Source organism: Heterodontus francisci, chromosome 5, assembly GCF_036365525.1.
Source record: "Heterodontus francisci isolate sHetFra1 chromosome 5, sHetFra1.hap1, whole genome shotgun sequence".
Lineage (NCBI taxonomy): Eukaryota > Metazoa > Chordata > Chondrichthyes > Heterodontiformes > Heterodontidae > Heterodontus > Heterodontus francisci.
The window spans coordinates 6,316,062-6,343,870 of record NC_090375.1 but is presented as its reverse complement, the minus strand read 5'-3'; the positions used below and the strand labels follow the sequence as shown (position 1 = coordinate 6,343,870).

Sequence of the window (27,809 nt, the reverse complement as noted above, 5' to 3'; positions counted from 1 at the left end):
GCGCTTCAACTTCTTTAGTAAACCATGGCTCCCTCGCTCGACAACTTCCTCCCTGCCTGACAGGTACATACTTATCAAGGACACGCAGTAGCTGCTCCCTGAATAAGCTCCACATTTCGATTGTGCCCATCCCCTGCAGTTTCCTTCCCCATCCTACGCATCCTAAATCTTGCCTAATCGCATCATAATTTCCTTTCCCCCAGCTATAGTTCTTGCCCTGTGGTATATACGTGTCCCTGCCCATCGCTAAGGTAAACCTAACCGAATTGTGATCACTATCACCAAAGTGCTCACCTACATCTAAATCTAATACCTGGCCGGGTTCATTACCCAGTACCAAATCCAATGTGGCATCGCCCCTGGTTGGCCTGTCTACATACTGTGTCAGAAAACCCTCCTGCACACACTGGACAAAAACTGACCCATCTACCCTGTTACTCTCGCTCCTGTCGAGAATCATCTTCGCTATCCTTTCCTCTACATCTCTGGAACTATTTGGAGGTCTATAGAAAACTCCCAACAGGGTGACCTCTCCTCTCCTGTTTCTAACCTCGGCCCATACTACCTCAGTAGACGAGTCCTCAAACGTCCTTTCTGCCGCCGTAATACTCTCCTTGATTAACAATGCCACACCCCCCCCTCTTTTACCATCTTCTCTGTTCTTACTGAAACATCTAAATCCCGGAACCTGCAACATCCATTCCTGTCCCTGCTCTACCCATGTCTCCGAAATGGCCACAACATCGAGATCCCAGGTACCAATCCATGCTGCAAGCTCACCCACCTTATTCCGGATGCTCCTGGCGTTGAAGTAGACACACTTTAAACCAAGTTCTTGCTTGCCAGTGCCCTCTTGCGTCCTTGTAACCTTATCCCTGACCTCACTACTCTCAACATCCTGTACACTGGAACTACAATTTAGGTTCCCATCCCCCTGCTGAATTAGTTTAAACCCCCCCGAAGAGCACTAGCAAATCTCCCCCCCAGGATATTGGTACCCCTCTGGTTCAGGTGAAGACCATCCTGTTTGTAGAGGTCCCACCTACCCCAGAAAGAGCCCCAATTATCCAGGAAACCAAAACCCTCCCTCCTACACCATCCCTGCAGCCACGTGTTCAACTCCTCTCCCTCCCTATTCCTCGCTTCGCTAGCACGTGTCACGGGCAACAACCCAGAGATAACAACTCTGTTTGTTCTCGCTCTAAGCTTCCACCCTAGCTCCCTGAATTTCTGCCTTAAATCCCCATCTCTCTTCCTACCTATGTCGTTGGTGCCTATGTGGACCACGACTTGGGGCTGCTCCCCCTCCCCCTTAAGGATCCCAAAAACACGATCCGAGACATCACGAACCCTGGCACCTGGGAGGCTGGTTAGGCCACAGTTAGAGCATTGTGTACAGTTCTGGTCATCGCATTACAGGAAAGACATAATTGCTCTGGAGAGAGTACAGAGGAGATTGACAAGAATGTTGCCAAGGCTGGAAAGTTGCAGCTATGAGGAAAGATTGGATAGGCTAAGGTTGTTTTTCTTAGAACAGAGGAGGCTGAGGGGTGACTTAATTGAGGTGTACAAAATTATGAGCGGCCTAGATAGGGTAGACAGGAATGACCTGTTTCCCCTAGCGGAGAGGTCAATTACCAGGGGACACAGACTTAAGGTGATTGGTAGAAGAATTAGACGGGACATGAGGAAAACATTTTCACTCAGAGGGTGTCTGGAATTCACTGCCAGGAATGGTGGTGGAGGCAGAAACCCTCAATTCTTTTTAAAAAGGTACCTGGACATTCACCTGAAGTGCTGTAACCAGCAAGGCTATGGAGCAGGTGCTGGAAGGTGGGATTAGATTGGGCAGCTAGTTTTTTCAGCTGGGCATGGACACGATTGGCTGAATGGCCTCCTTCTGGGCCGTAATTTTTCATGGTTCTTTGGTTCTGTGTGGGTATCACTGGCGAGGCCAGCATTTGTTCCCCATCCCTAATTGTCCTTGACAACTGAGTGGTTTGCTAGGCCATTTCAGAGGGCATTTTAAGAGTCAACCACATTGCTGTGGGTCTGGGGTCACATGTAGGCCAGACCAGGTAAGGACGGCAGATTTCCTGCCCTAAAGGACTGAACAGAGATCTTCCGCAAAGCAGTCACCCAATCTGCGTTTGGTCTCCCCAGTGTAGAGGCGACTGCATTGTGAGCAGCAATTACAGTATACTAAATTGAAAGAAGTACAAGTAAATCACTGTTTCACCTGAAGGAGTGTTTGGGGCCTTGAATATTGAGAAGGAAGGAGGTAAAAGGGCAGGTGTTGCATTTCCTGTCCTTGCATAGGGAGGTGCCATGGGAAGGAGAGAAGTATTGGGGATGATTGAGAAGTAGACCAGGGTGGCGGGGAGGGAATGGTCTCTTCGGAATGGTGGCAGGGGAGGGGGAATATGTGTTTGGTGGCATCACACTGGAAGTAGTGGAAATGGCAGAGGATGATCCATTGAATGTTGAGGCTGGTGGGGTGGAAAGTGAGGACAGTGTGGTTCTGGGAGGGGATGGGGTGAGAGCAGAAGTGTGGGAAATGGAACAGGTCAGTCAAGGGCCCTATCAAACATGATTGGGAGGGACGTGAAGGGGATACTCAGTTAAGGGAAAGGAAGATATCGGAAGCACTGGTATGGAAGGTGGCATTGTCAAAATCATAGAATAGTTACAGAACAGAAGGAGGCCATTCGGCCTGTTGTGTCCGTGCTGAACAGATGAAATGGAGAAACTGGGAGAATTGAATTCTTGAGGTTCTTCATCAGTATGTTTCCAACCCAATGAGGAAAGAAGTAGTGCTGCATTTTGGGAAGTGAAGTGGGGCAAGTGCAGAATGTTTCAGTGGGGGTGCATTTAGGAAACAGTGATCACAATGTCATCAGGTTTAAGAGTAGTTTTATGGAAAAGGACAAGGAACAATCAAATGTGAAAAACCTCAACTGGAGGAGAGCTAATTTCAGTGAGTTGAAAAAGCATTTGACCCAGGTCATTGCTCTCAAACTTTTGCAGGTAAAATAGTAAATGGACAATGGGAGGCCTTCAAAAAGGGGATAGTTCGAGTACTGACTAGACACATTCCCACAAGGGGGAAAGGAAGGGCATCCAAAGCTAGAGCTCCTTGGACAACTAAAGATATAGAGATGAAAATGAAATAGATAAAAGAGGCTTGTGCTGGTAGGGAACCAAACTGAGTACAGAAAGTACAGAGGAGAACTGACAAAGGAAAAAAGAGGAGCAAAGAAAGTCTGAGAAAATAAATTAATGAGCAGCAGAAACAGGAAACCAAAAGTCTTTTTATAAACATGTTAATAGTAAAAGGGTAGTCAAAGGAAGGGTAGGACCCATTAGGGACCAAAAGGAGGACATGGCTGAGGCACTAAATGATTGCTTTGGATCTGTCCTCATTAGAGAAAAGAAAGCTGGCAATGTCACAGTGAAGGAAGAGGCAGTGGAGAAATTCAATGGGATATAAATAAACAGCTTCTTTTTATATAGCTCCCTTAACATAATAAAAAGTCCCTTAAGAGGAAGTACTTAAAAGGTTGGCAGCGCTCAAATTAGAAAAGTTACCTGGTCCGGCTGGGATGTATCCTTGGTCGCTGAGGGAAAAAAGGTTGGCAATTTCACTGGTTCTGGCCAAAATCCTGCAATCCTCCTTAATAAAGGAGTCGTGCCAGAAGTCTGAAGGATTGCAAATGATACACTCCTGTTCAAAAGAGGGGTGAAGAATAAATCTGGCAACTACATGCCGATCAGCCTAAGATCAGTGTTAGGGAAGCTTTTAGAAACAACAATTCAGGACAAAACTAATTGGCATTTGGTAAAATATGGGTTAATAGATGAAAGTCAGCACGGATCTGTTTAAAGGCAAATTGTGTTTGACTAACTTGATTGAGTTCTTTGATCAAGTAATGGATAGTGTTGATGTTGGATATATTGACTTTCAAAAGGCGTTTGATAAAGTACCACACAATAGACATTAGCAAAGTTGAAGTCGATAGAGTTAATGGGATAGACTTGAAGATATACGCTGGTGCTCCCCAGGAGTCCATATTAGGACCACTGCTCTTTTTGATATATATTAATGATTTGGACTTGATATACAGGGCATCATTTCAAAATTTACCGATGAGTTGAAAACTGTGAAATATAGTAAACAGTGAGGAGATAGTAACAGACTTCAGGTGGCCATAGACAGACTGGGGAAGTGAGTGGACACGTGGCAGATGCAATTTAATGCAGAGGAGTGTGAAGTGATACATTTTTGATTGGAGGAATGTGGTAATGCAGTATGAGCGAAGTGGTACAATTTTCTAGGGGTGCAGGAACAGAGAGACCTGGAGGTGTATGTATTACAAGTCTTTGAAGATGAGAGGACAAGTTGAAAAGGCTGTTAGAGGTATACCAGATCCCTGTCCTTATAAATAGAGGCATAGAGTACACTTGCTAGGCTTCAGCTGGACTATTCAGTTCTGGGCACCACACATTAGGAAGGACATCAAGGCCTTGGAGAGGTTGCAGAGGAGATTTACTAGAATGCTACCAGGGATGAGGCATTTCAGTTATGTGGAGAGACTGGAGAAGCTGGGATTGTTCTCCTTGGAGCAAAGTTAAAAGGAGATTTGAACATAATGCTCAAAATTATGAAGGAAAATCTGTTTCCAGTGGCAGAAGAGTTGATGATCAGAGGGGACAAATTTCAGATAATTGGCAAACAACTGGAGGCAACTTGAGGGAAACAAATTTGATAAGAGTGGGTTGTGATCTAGAATGCGCTGCCTGAAAGGGCGGTGGAAGCAGATTCAGTCGTAACTTTCAAAAGGGAATTGGACAAATACTCGAAGAAAAAGTTGCAGGCCTATGAGAAAAGAGCAGAGGAGTGGGACTAATTGGATAGATCGTTCAATGAACCAGCACAGATATGACGGGCTGAATGACCTCTTGTGCTGTATGATTCGATGAAGAGCAGTCAAGTTCTCCTCAGTGTCCTGATAACTATTTAGCCTCGAACTAACATCACTAAAACAGATCATCTGATTATTATCATGTTTCTCTTTGTGGGAGCTTGCTGTGCGCAAATTGGCTGCTGCGTTTCCTATATTACAACAGTGGCTCACCACCACTTTCCCAAGCGTAATTAGGGATGGACAATAAATGCTGGCCTTGTCAGTGACGCCCACATCCCGTAAATGACTAAAAAAAAACTCCACTTCAAAAAGTACTTCATTGGCTGTAAAACGCTTTGTGACGTCCTGCAATCATGAATGGCTCTATATAAAACTGCAAATTGTTTTTTCTCTATCGCTTCCTGCTGTGATGCTGTTTTTTGCTGTGACAAATTTTTAAAGAGAAGTTGTAGCGATTAGGGAAGCTTCCTGATCTGACTTTGTTCATTGCTGTCCCTGTGGTCACCAGATATTTTGTGCATGCGTGTGGTATTAGTCACAACCTCTGAATCATCAGACTGTGAGCTGAAGCATCGACACAAGCTCATTGCTTTAAGTCAGGGAGTGATGACACTCAGACTGTTTCTGAAAAGATTTGGATTTTCCTCTTTTATGTGCAAAAATATTCTGTGTGAGTGAAGTACTGGAGATCGTCCCGAAGCTTTCTGAACACTGCGCACTATTGGATGTTCTGACTGGTTTGAGAGGAAATCTGTAGAAAGGGATGTGTGAACTGGATGTCTCAGGTATCTGTCTTTTACATGGGCTTTTTGACAATTAGTCACTCCCTTTCTCTTTTCCTCAAGGTGCGAGAGAGAAACTTGAGATACTGGGATTATTTCTACTGGAGCCAAGAAGGCTGAGAAGAGATTTAATAGAACATTTAAAAATAGGATGGGTTTTAAAAGAGTTGGTAAGGAAAGATTGTGCCCTGTGGTTGGGGAGTCAGTGACAAGGGGACATCTGTTTAAAATTGTCACTAGGTGAGTGGGGAGGAATTTCTTAACACAGAGGGTTAGTGGATAATGGAATGCTTTGTCTCAGGGTGAGAACATTGTATCTTTTAGGAAAAATTTCATAATTTGGGATTGATACAGGGCTATTGGGGAGAGAGCGGGGCAGTGGGATTAGTTTGGGATTAATACAGAGCTATGGGGAGAGAGCGGGGCAGTGGGATTAGTTTGGGATTAATACAGAGCTATGGGCAGAGAGTGGGGCAGTGGGATTAGTTTGGGATTAATACAGAGCTATGGGGAGAGAGCGGGGCAGTGGGATTAGTTTGGGATTAATACAGAGCTATGGGCAGAGAGTGGGGCAGTGGGATTAGTTTGGGAATGATACAGGGCTATGGGGAGAGAACAGGGCAGTGAGATTAGTTTGGGATTGATAGCTATGGGGAGAGAGCGGGGCAGTGAGATTAGTTTGGGATTGATACAGAGCTATGGGGAGAGAGCGGGGCAGTGGGATTAGTTTGGGATTAATACAGAGCTATGGGGAGAGAGTGGGGCAGTGGGATTAGTTAGGGAATAATACAGGGCTATGGGGAGAGAGTGGGGCAGTGGGATTAGTTTGGGAATGATACAGGGCTATGGGGAGAGAGTGGGGCAGTGGGATTAGTTTGGGATTGATACAGAGCTATGGGGAGAGAGCGGGGCAGTGAGATTAGTTTGGGATTGATACAGAGCTATGGGGAGAGAGCGGGGCAGTGAGATTAGTTTGGGATTGATACAGAGCTATGGGGAGAGAGCGGGGCAGTGGGATTAGTTTGGGATTAATACAGAGCTATGGGGAGAGAGTGGGGCAGTGGGATTAGTTAGGGAATGATACAGAGCTATGGGGAGAGAGCGGGGCAGTGGGATTAGTTTGGGATTAATACAGAGCTATGGGCAGAGAGTGGGGCAGTGGGATTAGTTTGGGAATGATACAGAGCTATGGGGAGAGAGCGGGGCAGTGGGATTAGTTTGGGATTAATACAGAGCTATGGGCAGAGAGTGGGGCAGTGAGATTAGTTTGGGAATTATACAGGGCTATTGGGGAGAGAGCGGGGCAGTGGGATTAGTTAGGGAATGATACAGGGCTATTGGGGAGAGAGTGGGGCAGTGGATTAGTTAGGGAATGATACAGGGCTATTGGGGAGAGAGCGGGGCAGTGGGATTAGTTTGGGAATGATACAGGGCTATTGGGGAAAGAGCGGGGCAGTGGGATTAGTTAGGGAATTATACAGGGCTATTGGGGAGAGAGCGGGGCAGTGGGATTAGTTAGGGAATGATACAGGGCTATTGGGGAGAGAGCCGGGCAGTGGGATTAGTTTGGGAATGATACAGGGCTATTGGGGAGAGAGCCGGGCAGTGGGATTAGTTAGGGAATGATTCAGGGCTATTGGGGAGAGAGCGGGGCAGTGGGATTAGTTTGGAGTTGATACAGGGCTATTGGGGAGAGAGCCGGGCAGTGGGATTAATTTGGGATTTGTCTAGCAAAGAGCAGGCACCCATACGATGGGCTGAATGGTCATCCCTTTTGCTGAAGCTCTCGTTCCTATAGCCGATTAGGCTGTGGCAGTTCGCCAGTTTTCACAAGCGATTGTCTGGAGGGTTCCTTACAGATGAGCAGGGGCAGAACCCTCGCTCTTCTCCTCTCGCCCAGCCCAGTACTATGGAGGCCAATTGTAACCCAAACTGTTGTTAATCCAATGAGTTAAATCAGGATGGATTGGTCATCAAACCTGGTGACCAGTATTGGTTTAGTTACACCAACTGTGCTATCGGCTCAGGTAACAATGAGCTGGCCTCACTCTCTCTCCTCTGACTGTGAAAGATTGATCTGTTTTTGGTGGTGTTGATTAAGGAATTATGTTGGCCAGGGTGCTGGGAGGAGAACTGACTTCAAAATATGCCGTGGGATCTTTAACGTGCAATCAAGCAGCCAAGGCCTGAAAGACGACCCTCCACAACCCCCCCACCCCCCCAACAGTCCTGTGTTTCCCCAGTAATGCACTCGATTCAGTTTCGATTGAGTGTTCAGATCCTGGAATGTGCCTTAAAGGGCAGTCAGTTACAGAATAGCATTAGTGGGGGAATTTGGTGAGTGGCCTCCCCCTCACTTGGGGAATGTTTATGGGCATCAGGGGAGCAATCATATTTTATACACAGTGAATGTTAGCGATGCAACAACCACTGGGCACAATTGTCGAACAGCAAGTTGACGAGGTTTCTGAAGTGACCATGTGACCTGTAAGATTTACACTGGCTTCTTTGGTCTTGCTTTTTGAAACTTTAAACAACAAAATATCATAAACATAAGAATTGTTCACTCAGTATTTATTCCTGAGCTGTTGACCGGTCAATGTGACATAATGATATGAAAGAGATCTGTCAAGTGGTCCAAGGGAAATTGCTAATTGGTTCCACGACTATGTGAGCATGTGACTTACTAACATTTGTATAACTCCTTTCAACTTCCTCAGTACGTCCCAAAGCACTGACCAGCCAATGGGTTACTTTTAAAGTGTTGTAATGGAGACAAAATAGTAATTTGTGCAAAACAAATTGATCTGTTTTTCTTGGTATTTGTCGATTGATGAACATTGGTTAGGACTCTCCTACTCTTTGAATTAGTACTGTGGGATTTCTTATATTAATCTGAGACGCAGATGGAACCTTGGTTTAACATCTCAACTAAAAGACAACAATTCCGGCAGTGCAGCGTTCCTTCAGTATTAACCCTCTGACAGAGCAACACTCCCTCAGTACTGATCCACCGACAGTGCGGCACTCCCTCAGTACTGACCCTCCGACAGTGCGGCACTCCCTCAGTACTGACCCTCCGACAGTGCGGCACTCCCTCAGTACTGAACCTCTGACAGTGCGGCACTCCCTCAGTACTGACCCTCCGACAGTGTAGTGCTCCCTCAGTACTGACCCTCCGACAGTGCAGCGTTCCTTCAGTATTAACCCTCTGACAGAGCAACACTCCCTCAGTACTGACCCTCCGACAGTGCGGCACTCCCTCAGTACTGACCCTCCGACAGTGCGGCACTCCCTCGGTACTGACCCTCCGACAGTGCGGCACTCCCTCAGTACTGACCCTCCGACAGTGCGGCACTCCCTCAGTACTGACCCTCCTACAGTGCGGCACTCCCTCAGTACTGACCCTCCGACAGTGTAGTGCTCCCTCAGTACTGACCCTCTGACAGTGCGGCGCTCCCTCAGTACTGACCCTCCGACAGTGCGGCACTCCCTCAGTACTTACCCTCTGACAGTGCAGCACTCCCTCAGTACTTACCCTCTGACAGTGCAGCGCTCCCTCAGTACTGACCCTCCGACAGTGCAGCGCTCCCTCAGTACTGACCCTCCGACAGTGCGGCACTCCCTCAGTACTGACCCTCCGACAGTGCAGCACTCCCTCAGTACTTACCCTCTGACAGTGCAGCGCTCCCTCAGTACTGACCCTCTGACAGTGCAGCGCTCCCTCAGTACTGACCCTCCGACAGTGCGGCACTCCCTCAGTACTTACCCTCTGACAGTGCAGCACTCCCTCAGTACTGACCCTCCAACAGTGCAGTGCACCCTCCGTACTGACCCTCCGACAGTGCAGTACTCCCTCAGTACTGACCCTCCGACAGTGCAGCGCTCCCTCAGTACTGACCCTCCGACAGTGCAGCCCTCCCTCAGTACTGACCCTCCGACAGTGCAGTGCTCCCTCCGTACTGACCCTCCGACAGTGCAGTGCTCCCTCAGTACTGACCCTCCGACAGTGCAGTGCTCCCTCAGTACTTACCCTCTGACAGTGCGGCACTCCTTCAGTACTGACCCTCCGACAGTGCAGTGCTCCCTCAGTACTTCCCCTCTGACAGTGCGGCACTCCCTCAGTACTGACCCTCCGACAGTGCAGTGCTCCCTCAGTACTGACCCTCCGACAGTGCAGCGCTCCCTCAGTACTGACCCTCCGACAGTGCAGCCCTCCCTCAGTACTGACCCTCCGACAGTGCAGCGCTCCCTCAGTACTGACCCTCCGACAGTGCAGTGCTACCTCAGTACTGACCCTCCGACAGTGCAGTGCTCCCTCCGTACTGACCCTCCGACAGTGCAGTGCTCCCTCAGTACTGACCCTCTGACAGTGCAGCACTCCCTCAGTACTTACCCTATGACAGTGCAGCACTCCCTCAGTACTGACCCTCCGACAGTGCAGTGCTCCCTCAGTACTGACCCTCCGACAGTGCAGTGCTCCCTCAGTACTGACCCTCCGACAGTGCAGCGCTCCCTCAGTACTTACCCTCTGACAGTGCAGCGCTCCCTCAGTACTGACCCTCTGACAGTGCAGCGCTCCCTCAGTACTGACCCTCCGACAGTGCGGCACTCCCTCAGTACTTACCCTCTGACAGTGCAGCACTCCCTCAGTACTGACCCTCCAACAGTGCAGTGCACCCTCCGTACTGACCCTCCGACAGTGCAGTACTCCCTCAGTACTGACCCTCCGACAGTGCAGCGCTCCCTCAGTACTGACCCTCCGACAGTGCAGCCCTCCCTCAGTACTGACCCTCCGACAGTGCAGTGCTCCCTCCGTACTGACCCTCCGACAGTGCAGTGCTCCCTCAGTACTGACCCTCCGACAGTGCAGTGCTCCCTCAGTACTTACCCTCTGACAGTGCGGCACTCCTTCAGTACTGACCCTCCGACAGTGCAGTGCTCCCTCAGTACTTCCCCTCTGACAGTGCGGCACTCCCTCAGTACTGACCCTCCGACAGTGCAGTGCTCCCTCAGTACTGACCCTCCGACAGTGCAGCGCTCCCTCAGTACTGACCCTCCGACAGTGCAGCCCTCCCTCAGTACTGACCCTCCGACAGTGCAGCGCTCCCTCATTACTGACCCTCCGACAGTGCAGTGCTCCCTCAGTACTGACCCTCCGACAGTGCAGTGCTCCCTCCGTACTGACCCTCCGACAGTGCAGTGCTCCCTCAGTACTGACCCTCCGACAGTGCAATGCTCCCTCAGTACTTACCCTCTGACAGTGCGGCACTCCCTCCGTACTGACCCTCCGACAGTGCAGTGCTCCCTCCGTACTGACCCTCCGACAGTGCAGCGCTCCCTCAGTACTTACCCTCTGACAGTGCAGCACTCCCTCAGTACTTACCCTATGACAGTGCAGCACTCCCTCAGTACTGACCCTCCGACAGTGCAGTGCTCCCTCAGTACTGACCCTCCGACAGTGCAGTGCTCCCTCAGTACTGACCCTCCGACAGTGCAGCGCTCCCTCAGTACTTACCCTCTGACAGTGCAGCACTCCCTCAGTACTTACCCTATGACAGTGCAGCACTCCCTCAGTACTGACCCTCCGACAGTGCAGTACTCCCTCAGTACTGACCCTCCGACAGTGCGGCACTCCCTCAGTACTTCCCCTCTGACAGTGCGGCACTCCCTCAGTACTTCCCCTCCGACAGTGCGGCACTCCCTCAGTACTGACCCTCCGACAGTGCGGCACTCCCTCAGTACTTCCCCTCCGACAGTGCGGCACTCCCTCAGTACTGACCCTCTGACAGTGCGGCACTCCCTCAGTACTTCCCCTCCGACAGTGCGCCACTCCCTCAGTACTGACCCTCCGACAGTGCGGCACTCCCTCAGTACTGACCCTCCGACAGTGCGGCACTCCCTCAGTACTGCCCCTCTGACAGTGCAGCACTCCCTCAGTACTGACCCTCCGACAGTGCAGCACTCTCTCAGTACTGACCCTCTGACAGTGCAGCACTCCCTCAGTACTTCCCCTCTGACAGTGCGGCACTCCCTCAGTACTTCCCCTCCGCTAGTGCGGCACTCCCTCAGTACTGACCCTCTGACAGTGCGGCACTCCCTCAGTACTTCCCCTCTGACAGTGCAGCACTCCCTCAGTACTGACCCTCTGACAGTGCAGCACTCCCTCAGTACTTCCCCTCTGACAGTGCGGCACTCCCTCAGTACTTCCCCTCTGACAGTGCAGCACTCCCTCAGTACTGACCCTCCGACAGTGCAGCACTCCCTCAGTACTGACCCTCCGGCAGTGCAGCGCTCCCTCAGTACTGACCCTCGGACAGTGCAGCACTCCCTCAGTACTTCCCCTCCGACAGTGCGGCACTCCCTCAGTACTGACCCTCCGGCAGTGCAGCGCTCCCTCAGTACTTCCCCTCTGACAGTGCGGCACTCCCTCAGTACTTCCCCTCTGACAATGCAGCATTCCCTCAGTACTGACCCTCCGACAGTGCAGCACTCTCTCAGTACTGACCCTCTGACAGTGCAGCACTCCCTCAGTACTTCCCCTCTGACAGTGCGGCACTCCCTCAGTACTTCCCCTCTGACAGTGCAGCACTCCCTCAGTACTGACCCTCCGACAGTGCAGCACTCTCTCAGTACTGACCCTCTGACAGTGCAGCACTCCCTCAGTACTTCCCCTCTGACAGTGCAGCACTCCCTCAGTACTTCCCCTCTGACAGTGCAGCACTCCCTCAGTACTGACCCTCCGACAGTGCAGCACTCTCTCAGTACTGACCCTCTGACAGTGCAGCACTCCCTCAGTACTTCCCCTCTGACAGTGCGGCACTCCCTCAGTACTTCCCCTCTGACAGTGCAGCACTCCCTCAGTACTGACCCTCCGACAGTGCAGCACTCTCTCAGTACTGACCCTCTGACAGTGCAGCACTCCCTCAGTACTTCCCCTCTGACAGTGCGGCACTCCCTCAGTACTTCCCCTCTGACAGTGCAGCACTCCCTCCGTACTGACCCTCCGACAGTGCAGTGCTCCCTCCGTACTGACCCTCCGACAGTGCAGCACTCCCTCAGTACTTCCCCTCTGACAGTGCAGCACTCCCTCAGTACTGACCCTCCGACAGTGCAGCACTCTCTCAGTACTGACCCTCTGACAGTGCAGCACTCCCTCAGTACTTCCCCTCCGACAGTGCAGCACTCCCTCAGTACTTCCCCTCCGACAGTGCGGCACTCCCTCAGTACTTCCCCTCCGACAGTGCGGCACTCCCTCAGTACTGACCCTCCGGCAGTGCAGCGCTCCCTCAGTACTGACCCTCGGACAGTGCAGCACTCCCTCAGTACTTCCCCTCCGACAGTGCAGCACTCCCTCAGTACTGCCACGGGAGTCTCAGCCTAGATTATGTGCCCAAATTCTGGAGTGGGTCTTGCACACGGGACCTTCTGCCTCCGAGGTGCGAGTGCTATCCAAAAAGGTCCGATTTGATGGGTGGAAAATTATCCCAATGCAGAGTGTTTTAAGTGTGTGAATTGCACTGAATGTCTGTTGTTGGTTCGCAGGTTGTGGGCATTTATTGTAGATGCCAAATACCCTGAGAAATGCTGATGGTGGGAACACCTTGGTGATTAATTGTTTTATAACTGAGTGATTTCTAAGTCACTTCAGAGGGTACCAAGTGTCAACCACATAGAATGGGACTACAGTCCATGTGGGGTAGGTACACCCACAGTGCTGTTGGGAAGGGAGTTCCAGGATTTTGACCCAGCGACGGTGAAGGAACAGCGATATAGTTCCAAGTCAGGATGGTGTGTGACTTCGAGGGGAACTTGCAGGTGATGGTGTTCCCATGCAACTGCTCCCTTGTCTTTCTCGGTGGTAGAGGTCGTGGGTTTGGAAGATGCTGTCTAAGGAGCCTTGGTGCATTGTTGCAGTGCATCTTGTAGATGGTACACATTGCTGCCACTGTGCGTCGGTGGTGGAGGGAGTGAATGTTTGTAGATGGGGTGCCAATCAAGCGGGCTGCTTTGTCCTGGATGGTGTCGAGCTTCTTGAGTGTTGTTGGAGCTGCACCCATCCAGACAAGTGGACAGTATTCCATCACACTCCTGACTTATGCCTTGTAGATGGTGGACAGGCTTTGGGGAGTCAGGAGGTGAGTTACTCGCCGCAGGATTCCCAGCATCTGACCTGCTCTTGTAGCCACGGTATTTATATGGCTACTCCAGTTCAGTTTCTGGTCAGTGGTAGTCCCTAGGATGTTGATAGTGGGGGATTCAGCGATGGTAATGCCATTGAATGTCAAGGGGAGATGGTTAGATTCTCTCTTGTTGGAGATGGTCATTGCCTGGCACTTGTGTGGTGCAAATGTTACTTGCCACTTATCAACCCAAGCCTGGATATTGTCCAGGTCTTGCTGCATTTCTGCACGGGCTGCTTCAGTATCTGAGGAGTCGCGAATGGTGCTGAACATTGTGCAATCATCCGCGAACATCCCTACTTCTGACTTTATGATGGAGAGAAGGTCATTGATGAAGCAGCTGAAGATGTTCGGGCCTAGGACACTACCCTGAGAAACTCCTGCAGTGATGTCCTGGAGCTCAGATGATTGACCTCCAACAACGGCAAACATCTTCCTTTGTGTTAGGGTCTCCTTATCTAAGGAAGGATATACTTGCAATGGAGTAAGAGCAGCGGAGGTTCAGCAGACTGATCCCTGGGATGGCAGGATTGTCTTATGAGGAGAGACTGCAGAAACTGGGCCTGTATTCTCTCGTGTTTTGAAGAATGAAAGGTGATCTCATTGAAACTTACAAAATTCTTACAGGATGTGACAGGGTAGATGTGGAAAGGATGTTTCCTCTGGCTGATGAGTCTAGAACCCGGGACACAGTCTCAGAATAAAGGACAGGCCATTTAAGACTGAGATGAGGAGGAATTTCTTTACTCAGAGGGTGGTGAATCTGTGGAATTCTTTACCCCAGAGGGTTGTGGCAGCTCAATCATTGAGCATGTTCAAGACAGAAATCAATAGATTTCTGAATACTAACGACATCAAGGAATATGGGGAAAGTGGGGAAAGTGGCAGAGTTGGATGATCAGCCATGATCTGTTCGAATGGCAGAGCCAGCTCGATGGGCCAAATGGCCTACTCCTGCTCCTATTTCCTGTGTTCCTTATATAATATTAATGCAGAAAGTGCTGGAAATACTCAGCAGGTCTGGCAGCATTTATGGAGAGAGAAACAGAGTTAACGTTTCAGGTCAGTGACCTTTTGGTTTTTCCAGCATCCGTAGTATTTTGCTTTTATTTCAGCAGATTCTCTTCCCCGAAGGGCATTCGTGACCCAGTTTGTTTTTTCAACGAAGCAATCGATTTTGGTCATTTTTCCCTGTGCTATCCCCTGGATTACCAGATTTATTGAATTCAGTTTTATAACCTTCTAGCTAGGATTTGAAGTTTCCAACTCTTGGTTCCTTGTCTGGTCTTCTAATCACAACACGACCAGAGCAGATTGCTGAAGTCCAGATCTGCATATATTTCAGCCCTGTGTTATATGACTGGAGCACCGTGAGCAGGGACTGCAGACTTTGACTAGTTTTACTGCAGTGCAATCATATATGATTCATCCTTTTGTTTTATTGTTGTTGCCAGTTCCAGGAATCGTCATCTTTGTTCTCCTTCAGATGTGACATTCATCTTCTCCTGCCAAGGTGGGCAAATATTGATTGCCAAGCCAATAACTCAGCCTCTGGATTCTGTGCAGTAAACTTCCCTTCACTTACCAGCATTAGAACATAGAACACAGAACAGTACAGCACAGTACAGGCCCTTCGGCCCATGATGTTGTGCCGAACCTTTAACCTACTCTAGGATCTAACTACCTACATTTACCCTTCATACTACTATCATCCATGTACCTATCCAAGAGTCGCTTAAATGTCCCGAATGTATCTGCTTCTACTACCACCGCTGGCAGCGCATTCCACGCACCCACAACTCTCTGTGTAAAGAACCTACCTCTGACATCTCCCCTAAACCTTCCTCCAATCACCTTAAAATTATGCCCCCTGGTGATAGCCCTTTCCACCCTGGGAAAAAGTCTCTGGCGAGCCACTCTTCCTATGCCTCTCATCATCTTGTACCCCTCTATCAAGTCACCTCTCATCCTTCTTCGCTCCGATGAGAAAAGCCCTAGCTCCCTCAATCTTTCTTCGTAAGACATGCCCTCCAGTCCAGGCAGCATCCTGGTAAATCTCCTCTGCACCCTCTCTAAAGCTTCCACATCCTTCCTATAATGAGGCGACCAGAACTGAACACAATATTCCAAGTGTGGTCTAACCAGGGCTTTATAGAGCTGCAGCATAACCTCGCGGCTCTTAAACTCAATCCCCCTGTTAATGAAAGCCAACACACCATACGCCTTCTTAACAACCCTGTCAACTTGGGTGGCAAGTTTGAGCGATCTATGGACATGGACCCCAAGATCCCTCTGTTCCTCCACACTACCAAGAATCCTGTCTTTAAGCCTGTATTCCGCATTCAAATTCGACCTTCCAAAATGAATCACTTCACACTTTTCCAGGTTGAACTCCATCTGCCACTTCTCAGCCCAGCTCTGCATCCTGTCAATGTCCCGTTGCAACCAACAACAGCCTTCCACACTATCCACAACTCCAGCAACCTTCGTGTCATCGGCAAACTTGCTAACCCAGCCTTCCACTTCATCATCCAAGTCATTCATAAAAATCACTAAGAGCAGAGGTCCCAGAACAGATCCCTGCAGAACACCGCTGGTCATTGAGCTGCAAGCTGAATACTTTCCATCTACTACCACCCTCTGTCTTCTATGGGCCAGCCAATTCTGTATCCAGACAGCCAACTTTCCCTGAATCCTATGCCTCCTTACTTTCTGAATGAGCCTACCATAGGGAACCTTATCAAACGCCTTGCTAAAATCCATATACACCACATCCACTGCTCTTCCTTCATCAACGTGTTTTGTCACATCTTCAAAGAATTCAATAAGGCTTGTGAGGCATGACCTGCCCCTCACAAAGCCATGCTGACTGTCTCTAATCAAACTATGCTTTTCCAAATAATCATAAATCCTGTCTCTCAGAATCCTCTCCAATAATTTGCCCACTACCGACGTAAGACTGACTGGTCTATAATTCCCAGGGTTATCCCTATTCCCTTTCTTGAACAAGGGAATAACATTTGCCACCCTCCAATCATCTGGTACTACTCCAGTGGACAGTGAGGACGCAAAGATCATCACCAAAGGCGCGGCAATCTCTTCCCTCGCTTCCCGTAATATCCTTGGCTATATCCCATCTGGCCCCGGGGATTTATCTGTCCTCATGTCTTTCAAATTTTCCAGCACATCCTCCCTCTTAACATCAACCTGTTCGAGCATATCAGCCTGTTTCACGCTGTCCTCACAAACGACCAGGTCCCTCTCACTAGTGAATACTGAAGCAAAGTATTCATTTAGGACCTCCCCTACCTCCTCCGACTCCAGGCAGAAGTTCCCTCCACTATCTCTGTTTGGTCCTACCCTCACTTTGGCCATCCTCTTGTTCCTCACATAAGTGTAGAACGCCTTGGGATTTTCCTTAATCCTACCTGCCAAGACTTTTTCATGTCCCCTTCTAGCTCTCCTAAGTCCATTCTTCAGTTCCTTCCTGGCTACCTTGTAACCCTCTAGAGCCCTGTCTGATCCTTGCTTCCTCAACCTTAAGTAAGCTTCCTTCTTCCTCTTGACTAGCTGTTCCACATCTCTTGTCATCCAAGGTTCCTTCACCCTACCATCCCTTCCCTGCCTCATTGGGACAAACCTATCCAGCAGTCGCAGCAAGCGCTCCCTAAACAGCCTCCACATTTCTGTCGTGCATTTCCCTGAGAACATCTGTTCCCAATTTAAGCTCCCCAGTTCCTGCCTAATAGCATTGTAATTTCCCCTCCCCAATTAAATATTTTCCCACCCCGTCTGCCCCTGTCCCTCTCCATGACTATAGTAAAGGTCAGGGAGTTGTGATCACTATCACCGAAATGCTCTCCCAACGAGAGATCTGCCACCTGCCCTGGTTTGTTGCCAAGCACCAAATCCAACATAGCCTCCCCTCTAGTCGGCCTATCTACATATTGAGTCAGTTTCTGACATCTAAGCTCTCAGAGAGCAATCCAGGGGCTATTTGCCCCTTCCCGTGTGTCTAGCAGTCTGTTTGGTTGATAAGAAAGCTTGGGGGCAAGGACATCCAGTGCTGTATACAGGTTGACACCAAGTTGTCAAGGATCTTCAGCACTTATTCTGTTTACATGCACCATCTGAAATATCCACTCTTTTCACCTACAGCAACTTGTGCAAGGCTATTTTGATAGCCGTCCCCTGTGACCTTCACCACTGACTAGGGCCAGAGTAGAAATATCGTGGGAACACCACCACCTGCAAGTTCCCCTCCAAGTCACACACCATCCTGACTTGGAACTATATCGCCATTCCTTCACTGTAGCTGGGTCAAAATCCTGGAACTCCCTTCCTAACAGCACTGTGGGTGTACCTACCCCAAATGGACTACAGGCTCACCACCGCCTTCTCAAAGGCACTTGGGGGTGGGCAACAAATATTGGCTTTGCCCATCGACTAAGAACAGATAAAACAAACACTACAGTCTACCTCAATTCCTGGGATCGGAGAGCCATTGGGAAAGCCTCATTTATTGGTCAACCCCGAGTGCATTGAGTGTCGGCCAGCTGGCATGGCATTGGAGCCATGTGTTGCCCAGACTGGGTAGGATGACAGGTTCCCTTCCCTGAAGGGCATATTGACGCAGTTGGGTTTTTAACGACAATCCGGCAGTTTTTACGGTGATTTTTCCTGGTGCCAGCCCACAGATTTATTCAGTTCAATTTCACAGCTTGTCCTGGTGGGATTTGAACTCTACCTTTGTGTTGCTCATCCAGGACCAGAAGCACTAGTTCTGATGAAAGGTCACAGACCTGAAACGTTAACTCTGTTTCTCTCTCCACAGATGCTGCCTGATTATTTCCAGCATTTTCTGTTTTTGTACCATAACCACTAGGCTCCTTACGCTGGCATATTGATGAATGTTTGTAAATGTCAAAACCTGAGAATACCTCTTCAAGGAGGAAAAGCTGGTATAGGAAGTACAGCACTGACCTTCCACCTCTGGGGTCTGCTTTCAAATCCAGCCTAATCTCAGACAATTTAAGTCTGTGTGGGCTGTTTACTGTAGGGCGGAATCTGAACTGAGTGTGATCTCCTTCTTGGTCTGAGAGAAGGAGAGTGGTCTGAGAGTGGTCTACCACTCGGCAGTGAGTCAGCAGTAAATGAGCTGTCAGAAAGTCCACACAGCATGGGAAATAAAAACAAAAGGCACATTGGTGACAGTGACACTGGGGTGGACTAAAGGGAGCTTTTACTCTGTATCTAACCCCGTGCTGTACCTGTCCTGGGAGTGTTTGATGGGGACAGTGTAGAGGAAGCTTTACACTGTATCTAACCCCATGCTGTACCTGTCCTGGGAGTGTTTGATGGGGACAGTGTAGAGGGAGCTTTACTCTGTATCTAACCCCAAGCTGCACCTGTCCTGGGAGTGTTTGATGGGGACAGTGTAGAGGAAGCTTTACACTGTATCTAACCCCATTTTTTTTTTTCCCATAGGATCCGTTTATTGAAACCCCGACCCCCCCCCCCCCCGCCAACACAAAATACTGGAAACAAAACAGAATGGTCAACCTAGACCCAAAAATTAAACAAAACCGATTTCACTCCTCGGAACGTAACTTCAAATCCACCCGACTGCACCCGTGAGAAAGTGAGAACCAGCACGAGCCCGCTCCCAACTGCAGGCTTCAGTACTCCTGGCAGATTCACCGTCTTCAGTGCCATCTTTGTTCCACAGTCCGTTCTTTATCTGGCACTGGCAGTGACCGAGTGCCCAGTAACAATTATCGGTGGGGAGCGGCACAGTCGGGTGAGGGGCGAGGGGGAGGGGGGGTGGGAGAGCAGGGGCGTCCCCCTTTGTGGCAGTGTCGACAAATCTTTTGCGTGCATGTGCGTGTGTGCATGTATGCAAGATTCTCTTCCGAGAGCAGTGGCTGTGTGCGTGCACACAACGCAGAAGTCCTCGAGGCAGCCAACATCCCCAGCATATACACCCTACTGAGACAGCTGCGCTTGAAATGGCCCATCAGAGAGTAGTGGCTGTTTGTGTGTGTGTGTGTGTGAGAGATTCCCATCCGAGAGTAGTGGCTGTTTTTGTGTGTGTGTGTGTGTGTGTGTGTGTGCAAGATTCCCATCCGAGAGTGGTGGCTGTTTGTGTGTGTGTGTGCAAGATTCCCATCAGAGAGTAGTGTGTGTGTGTGTGTGAGATTCCCATCAGAGAGTAGTGTGTGTGTGTGTAAGATTCCCATCCGAGAGTAGTGTGTGTGTGTGTGTGTGTGAGATTCCCATCAGAGAGTAGTGTGTGTGTGTGTAAGATTCCCATCCGAGAGTAGTGTGTGTGTGTGTGTGTGTGTGTAAGATTCCCATCCGAGAGTAGTGTGTGTGTAAGATTCCCATCCGAGAGTAGTGTGTGTGTGTGTAAGATTCCCATCAGAGAGTAGTGTGGCTGTGTGTGTGTGTGTGTAAGATTCCCATCCGAGAGTAGTGTGTGTGTGTGTGTGTGTAAGATTCCCATCCGAGAGTAGTGTGTGTGTGTGTGTGTGTAAGATTCCCATCCGAGAGTAGTGTGTGTGTGTGTGTGTAAGATTCCCATCCGAGAGTAGTGTGTGTGTGTAAGATTCCCATCCGAGAGTAGTGTGTGTGTGTGTGTGTGTGTGTGTGTGTAAGATTCCCATCCGAGAGTAGTGTGTGTGTGTGTGTGTGTGTGTGTGTAAGATTCCCATCCGAGAGTAGTGTGTGTGTGTGTGTGTGTGTAAGATTCCCATCCGAGAGTAGTGTGTGTGTGTGTGTGTGTGTAAGATTCCCATCCGAGAGTAGTGTGTGTGTGTGTGTGTGTGTGTAAGATTCCCATCCGAGAGTAGTGTGTGTGTGTAAGATTCCCATCCGAGAGTAGTGTGTGTGTGTGTGTGTGTAAGATTCCCATCCGAGAGTAGTGTGTGTGTGTGTAAGATTCCCATCCGAGAGCTTACCCCATGCTGTACCTGTCCTGGGAGTGTTTGATGGGGACAGTGTAGAGGGAGCTTTACTCTGTATCTACCCCCCGGACTGTACCTGTCCTGGGAGTGTTTGATGGGACAGTGTAGAGGGAACTTTACTCTGTAACCTGGTGGGGTGTGTTTGTGATTCCAGGTTCCTGAAATAGTAAATGTTCCATTCGTGAGCACTAATGTGTTGCACTTGATGCAACAAATGGGCCGTGAGATGGGCTGGTGGGGGGAAAGCTGTTAAAATAGTTTTATCAGAATCCGTTGTGTTGCTGTAATCTGTAATCTGGACAGCTGCACTGTGCAGGAATCCACGAGTTCCTGGTCTTTGAAGGAGGTCACTGAGGTACTGGGGTAAGTGTACACTTCACCCTGTGTCTGCAGGATATGAAAATACATTAACCTTGGCCGTCTCCTTGAGTGCCAGCAAGTTGCAGCGTCAGTGCTGGGAGAGAATTAACAGAGACAAAACAGCGGGGGCAGAATTTCTCGTTGAAAGTCACACTCTGCTTTGAATACTTGACCTCGGCTGAAGTGTTGCTGTATTATTACAGATTGTACCTTTAAACCTGTTCCAGATGTGGGCAAGGCACCGTTTGTGAGTAGGTCTTCAACAAATATTTTGCCTTGGTTTTCTTTTTCTCATGGTTTTTGTCTGGCTCGTCCTTCATGCCTCATCTAGTACAGTGTAGATGGTTGAAAATATTCAAGTGAGTGACTGTGTGTGAGAGAGAGAGGTTTGAAAGTAGCATTCGCCTCTGCATGCAGTCCATACAGCTGGAATTGAAAGTCGCTCGGATTCTCTGCGAGTACCTCCCAGAAGAATGAATTCAGCTTCTTACGGGTGTGAGTCCCAGCACAAAACTTACCACAACACACACGCACCTACCAACCCTCTGTCCTGGCACTTAATTTAGCTGAAGACAGAGAGTAAGGAAAGGAAGGAAGGGTTGTGTTGGGAGGGGGAGGGGGCGAAACCAGTGTGCCAGGCGGACTTGGGAGTGTTGCAATTTCCTTTGCAGGCTGAAGTTGCTGAGAAAGTTTGCTGACTGCAATGAAAAGCCATGGCTCTGTGCTCTGCTCATTCACGTGAGACAGGCGAATGCTAATGGGGGAGAATTCCTGCACAGATGAGACGCTGTTGCAGTAATTGCACACGTCAGACGTGTTGCATATCCCTCCTTTCTCACTTCATGATTGCAACAAAAAAAACCCCCAAGTGTAAGGAATGTTGGTCCGTCTTGTGGTTGTCACACTGCGGAGAACAATGCTTTCTTAGAAGGTGAGAGAAAGAGAAGCTGCTGGTAAAGGCGATAATGTGGGAATGGGAAGGTTGATCCGGGCATTGTGTTGGAAGTCACTTCACCGTATCCCATTGTGGATCCGGCTGAGTATTTATCATATTTTTGCTGGGCCAGGATGGTGAGCCAAGGGCTGGAAAGTGCTGAGACTGAAAGCGTTTGTGAAAGTGACTCATAGTTATATGGGCACCAGGAAGGAACTGCATGAGTCCTGTTAGAAATCAAGAGGAGCGAAGAAACCGTTACATTCTGGCCACGAGCCGGATTTGATCAACACAGCTGATGTTGGGCTGGTTTATTCTGTTATGTCTCCAAACCAGAATCTCCCTCCTCTTTTAAAATCCTGTTGTCACTCATTCAGCCATTTCCCAAGGTGATTGTGTGTGATGTGTTCACGTGGGTGTGCTTCTGTATGACATGCTCACACGAGTGTGCATGACTATGTATGATGCAATTGAATACGTCTGCAAGACATGCTCACATGTTTGTTCTTGTTGGAGATATGTTTGTGTGTGTCCTTGTGTGAGATGTTTGCACGCATGTGTTCTTGTGCACAATGGACTTGTGTGCTTATGCGAGATGTGTTTGCACACGTTTGTTCTTGTGCACGAAGGGCTCGCACATTTGTGTATGACGTGCTTGCACTTGCCTGGAGACAACACTGGGCAGAGAGAGAGAAAAGGAGGATTCCCTGTATTGGTGCAGCCACACATAGGGCCACAGGTCAGAAGAGGACATTTTAACATTTTAAAAACATAATTGCACAAGCACATTGCCTCTTGGGCTGAGGCAGACCCCTGGAACCTCCAGACTGAGCCAACACGCCCCCACCTCCCATCAGTTACTGCTTCTGGAAATACGGTCAGGAGTTGGGGAGGAGGTTCCCACCTCAATGGTGGTACATGCTAGTTAGTGGAATGGGGGGTGTGGGTGGTGACAGAGGCCGAGGCACGGAGTCAGCCTGATTATACGAACATACGAATTGGGAGCAGGAGTAGGCCTCTCGGCCCCTCAAGCCTGCTCCGCCATTCAGTAAGTTCATGGCTGAATTGATTACTCCATATTCCCACCTACCCCCGATAACCTTTCACCCCCTTGCTTATATGAACTTGTTCTGACTCGTCTGATGGCAGTTCGGGCAATAGCTGGTCTGATTAGTAAGTTTGCGGACGACACAAAGGTTGGTGGAGTTGCGGATAATGATGAGGATTGTCAGAGGATACAGCAGGATATAGATCGGTTGGAGACTTGGGCGGAGAAATGGCAGATGGAGTTTAATCCGGACCAATGTGAGGTAATGCATTTTGGAAGGTCTAATGCAGGTGGGAAGTATACAGTAAATGGCAGAACCCTTAGGAGTATTGACAGGCAGAGAGATCTGGGCGTACAGGTCCACAGGTCACTGAAAGTGGCAACGCAGGTGGATAAGGTAGTCAAGGCGGCATACGGCATGCTTGCCTTTTTCGGTCGGGGCATAGAGTATAAAAATTGGCAAGTCATGCTGCAGCTGTACAGAACTTTAGTTAGGCCACACTTAGAATATTGCGTGCAATTCTGGTTGCCACACTACCAGAAGGACGTGGAGGCTTTGGAGAGGGTACAGAAGAGGTTTCCCAGGATGTTGCCTTGTCTGGAGGGCATTAGCTATGAGGAGAGGTTGGATAAACTCGGATTGTTTTCACTGGAACGACGGAGGTGGAGGGGCGACGTTATAGAGGTTTACAAAGTTATGAGCGGCATGGACAGAGTGGATAGTCAGAAACTTTTTCCCAGGGTGGAAGAGTCAGTTACTAGGGGACATAGGTTTAATGTGCGAGGCGCAAAGTTTAGAGGGGATGTGCGAGGCAAGTTCTTTACACAGAGGGTGGTGAGTGCCTGGAACTTGCTGTCGGGGGAGGTGGTGGAAGCAGGTACGATAGCGACGTTTAAGAGGCATCTTGACAAATACATGAATTGGATGGGAATAGAACGGTCCCCGGAAGTGCAGAAGATTTTAGTTTAGACAGACATCAAGATCGGCGCAGACTTGGAGGGCCGAATGGCCTGTTCCTGTGCTATTCTGTTCTTTGTTCTTTGACACTAAAATAAAAGCAAAATGCTGCAGAAGCTGAAAATAAAAACAGAAAGTGCTGGAAAAACTCAGCAGGTCAGGCAGCATCTGTGGAGAGAGAAACAGAGTTAACGTTTCAGGTCTGTGACCTTTCATCAGAACTGGCAAGCGTTAGAAAAGAATTAGGATTTGAGCAAGTGAAGGGGAGGGGGTTGGGGGAGAGAACAAAGGCGAAGGTGTTTGATAGGGCAGAGGGCAGGAGAGATTAAATAACAAAGCTGTCCTGGGACAAAGGCAAAGCGTGTGTTAATGCTTGTGGTGAAAGACAAAGCATTAGTCCAGAGAGAGAGTTAACAGCGGAATAATGAGCAGCTCTGACTACATGAAAAACAGGCACATGGTGAAAAAATATTTTAAAAAAGGCCAGTCATGCTCTGAAGTTATTGAACTCAATGTTGAGTCCAGAAGGCTGTAGAGTGCCTAATCGAAAGATCAGGTGCTGTTCCACGAGCTTGCGTTGATGTTCACTGGAACACTGGAGCGGGCCAAAGGCAGAAATGCTGGCATGAGAGCACGGGGAGTGTTGTAATGGCAAGGAACCGGAAGCTCGGGGTCATGCTTTCGGACTTAGCAGAGGTGTTCAGCAAAGCAGTCACCCAAAAGAAGTACAAGTAAATCGCTGCTTCAGCTGAAAGGAGCATTTGGGACCTTGGATTGTGAGGAGAGAGGACATAAAAGGGCAGGTATTACACCTCCTGCGATTGCGTGGGAAGGTGCTGCGGGAAGGGGATGCGGTTTCAGTGGTGAGGGCGGAGTGGACCAGGGTGTCGCGGAGGGAACAATCCCTTCGGAATGCTGACGGGAGTGGAGGGGAAGATGTGTTTGGTGGTGGCATCACCAGGTGGCGGTTAGCTGGATTGACACAACTAGCATCAGCTTGGCAGGGCAAGGGAGCCAACAGTATATCATTCCCAAGGTAGCTGCTCCTGATCACTTCCCACTGAGGTTAACCAGGAACAGAGTGTGGTGGCAAGAACCAGACTTGGTTGTGTTTGCCTTCCAAGGTTGATTGCCCACCAGCACTCTTTGTCAAGCTCGGACACAATGAAGGGCCACTTCGACAAAGTGTCAGCACAAGATTGTTGGTTCACTTCATACATATTTGAACATAGGCATGTATTTTCTCGAGTGCAGATGATGAAAGGGTGATTAAATTGAAAGACTTTGACAGTGTGGCGCTCCCTCGGTACTGACCCTCCGACAGTGCGGCGCTCCCTCGGTACTGACCCTCCGACAGTGCGGCGCTCCCTCGGTACTGACGCTCCGACAGTGCGGCGCTCCCTCGGTACTGACGCTCCGACAGTGCGGCGCTCCTTCGGTACTGACCCTCCGACAGTGCGGCGCTCCCTCGGTACTGACGCTCCGACAGTGCGGCGCTCCTTCGGTACTGACCCTCCGACAGTGCGGCGCTCCCTCGGTACTGACGCTCCGACAGTGCGGCGCTCCTTCGGTACTGACCCTCCGACAGTGCGGCGCTCCCTCGGTACTGACCCTCCGACAGTGCGGCGCTCCCTCGGTACTGACCCTCCGACAGTGCGGCGCTCCCTCGGTACTGACCCTCCGACAGTGCGGCGCTCCCTCGGTACTGACCCTCCGACAGTGCGGCGCTCCCTCGGTACTGACCCTCGACAGTGCGGCGCTCCCTCGGTACTGACCCTCCGACAGTGCGGCGCTCCCTCAGTACTGACCCTCCGACAGTGCGGCGCTCCCTCGGTACTGACCCTCCGACAGTGCAGCGCTCCCTCGGTACTGACCCTCCGACAGTGCGGCGCTCCTTCGGTACTGACCCTCCGACAGTGCGGCGCTCCCTCGGTACTGACGCTCCGACAGTGCGGCGCTCCTTCGGTACTGACCCTCCGACAGTGCGGCGCTCCCTCGGTACTGACGCTCCGACAGTGCGGCGCTCCTTCGGTACTGACCCTCCGACAGTGCGGCGCTCCCTCGGTACTGACGCTCCGACAGTGCGGCGCTCCTTCGGTACTGACCCTCCGACAGTGCGGCGCTCCCTCGGTACTGACCCTCCGACAGTGCGGCGCTCCCTCGGTACTGACCCTCCGACAGTGCGGCGCTCCCTCGGTACTGACCCTCCGACAGTGCAGCGCTCCCTCGGTACTGACCCTCCGACAGTGCGGCGCTCCCTCGGTACTGACCCTCCGACAGTGTGGCATTCCCTCAGTACTGCACTGTATTGCCCGCCTGGATTAGGTCTTGAACCCATGACCTTCTGATTTAGGCGAAGGTACTATCCACGGAGCCACGGTTGTTAGCCAATGATAGAGATGTGTCTAATTTGAATGGCATTGCTGAGAGAAAGGGAAGACTCGGAACTGATATGGGACAAAAGCGGCTATATGGAGTTAGTTCACACATGAGCATGATCAAAGTGAATCACGGAACAGGCTCCGGAGGATAAATGGCCTCTTCCTGTTCCTGTTGTTCTATATATAGGGTGAGAACCTACCACACTGAATCTGGACTATGTCAAAACCTCTCCCTGCGGAGTAATAGTTCAGTCACATTGGACCAGGATTCTGCCGCACTATGATTTGCTCCAACCACTCATCACCTTCATAACCGTGAGCTATGTCCCTCCATCATTTCAATCACTGAGGGCCACAGGCCTCCCCATTGCCCTGTATTAATTCCCAAACTAATTCGACTACTCCTCCCTCTCCCCATAGCCTGTATCAACCTTTACTTCAAACATTTTACCTTAAAATATTCCTGTTCATTTTTGTGATGTGGATATCACTGGCATTTATTGACATTTATTGTTCGTCCCTGGTTGCTCCTGAGAAGGTTTTGGTGGACTCACTTCTGTGTAAATATGTTTCTCTTAACCTGTCTCCTCACTATCTTAGACCCTCATTACTGACACCAAAACCAGAGGAAATAGTCTTCCAGTATTCACTGTCAAAACCCTGTTTTAAAAAAAATAAAATCTCTATTAAATCTGTTTTGGGATGGGTGTGGGGAGTGGTATCATCATTTTGCAATACTTCCCAGCTGGTGGAAGGACAACTAACGACTTTCCTGATCAGGAATGACAGAATTGGGTGTCAAAAGTGAAATGAGTCACTGATTGAGCTGCTCTGCTGTTCAACCTTAACCTCTCTTTGACCAAGGCAGTAAAGGCTGTTGTATGGAAAAGACGAGTGAATGCGAGTGTGTGAAGGTGAGCAGGTATTACTGCTGTTTGAGGCGTCGGGCCGTCTCATCTCGAGCAGCCTGTACAGGTCCCAGCTCCTACTCCGAGGTAGGTCATTAACTGCTTTTCACAGGGCGTGGAGCCAAGTAACTAAGGTGATCCCAGGCATCCAGGTTATGAAGAAAGATTTAGGAATTTGTGTTGTTTGCTTTGACTTGGCCCAGTTGAGGTTTTTGAGGTTGTAAAGAGGATTGATGGGAGTCACAGCAGCTGAATTGTTGAGTGTTGTTAAATAACTAGTAAGGCACAAGCTTAATAATTACAACTGCAAGAGAGACTGCTGTCAACGCACAGCACGTCTGATGTTATGTTAAAAACCAAAAGGT

The 27,809-nt window shown here is 49.7% G+C and overlaps 1 protein-coding gene across 9 annotated transcripts in view; it reads left to right on the top strand.

Moving 5' to 3' along the window:
• The window catches only part of LOC137369700 (anion exchange protein 2-like), a 405,213-nt gene that overhangs the window by 100,847 nt on the left and 276,557 nt on the right, over positions 1 to 27,809 (top strand). The window contains exon 1 of one of the 9 annotated variants that reach the window (XM_068031045.1): positions 5,485 to 5,710. The exons of 5 other annotated variants lie outside the window; for them this stretch is intronic. The gene's annotated coding sequence lies outside the window, so the exon portion shown is untranslated. Of the gene's footprint in view, positions 1 to 5,484; positions 5,711 to 21,347; positions 21,467 to 27,478; positions 27,532 to 27,809 lie in introns of those variants that run through there. 3 more of the 9 variants (XM_068031047.1, XM_068031046.1, XM_068031049.1) reach the window with 3 other exon arrangements.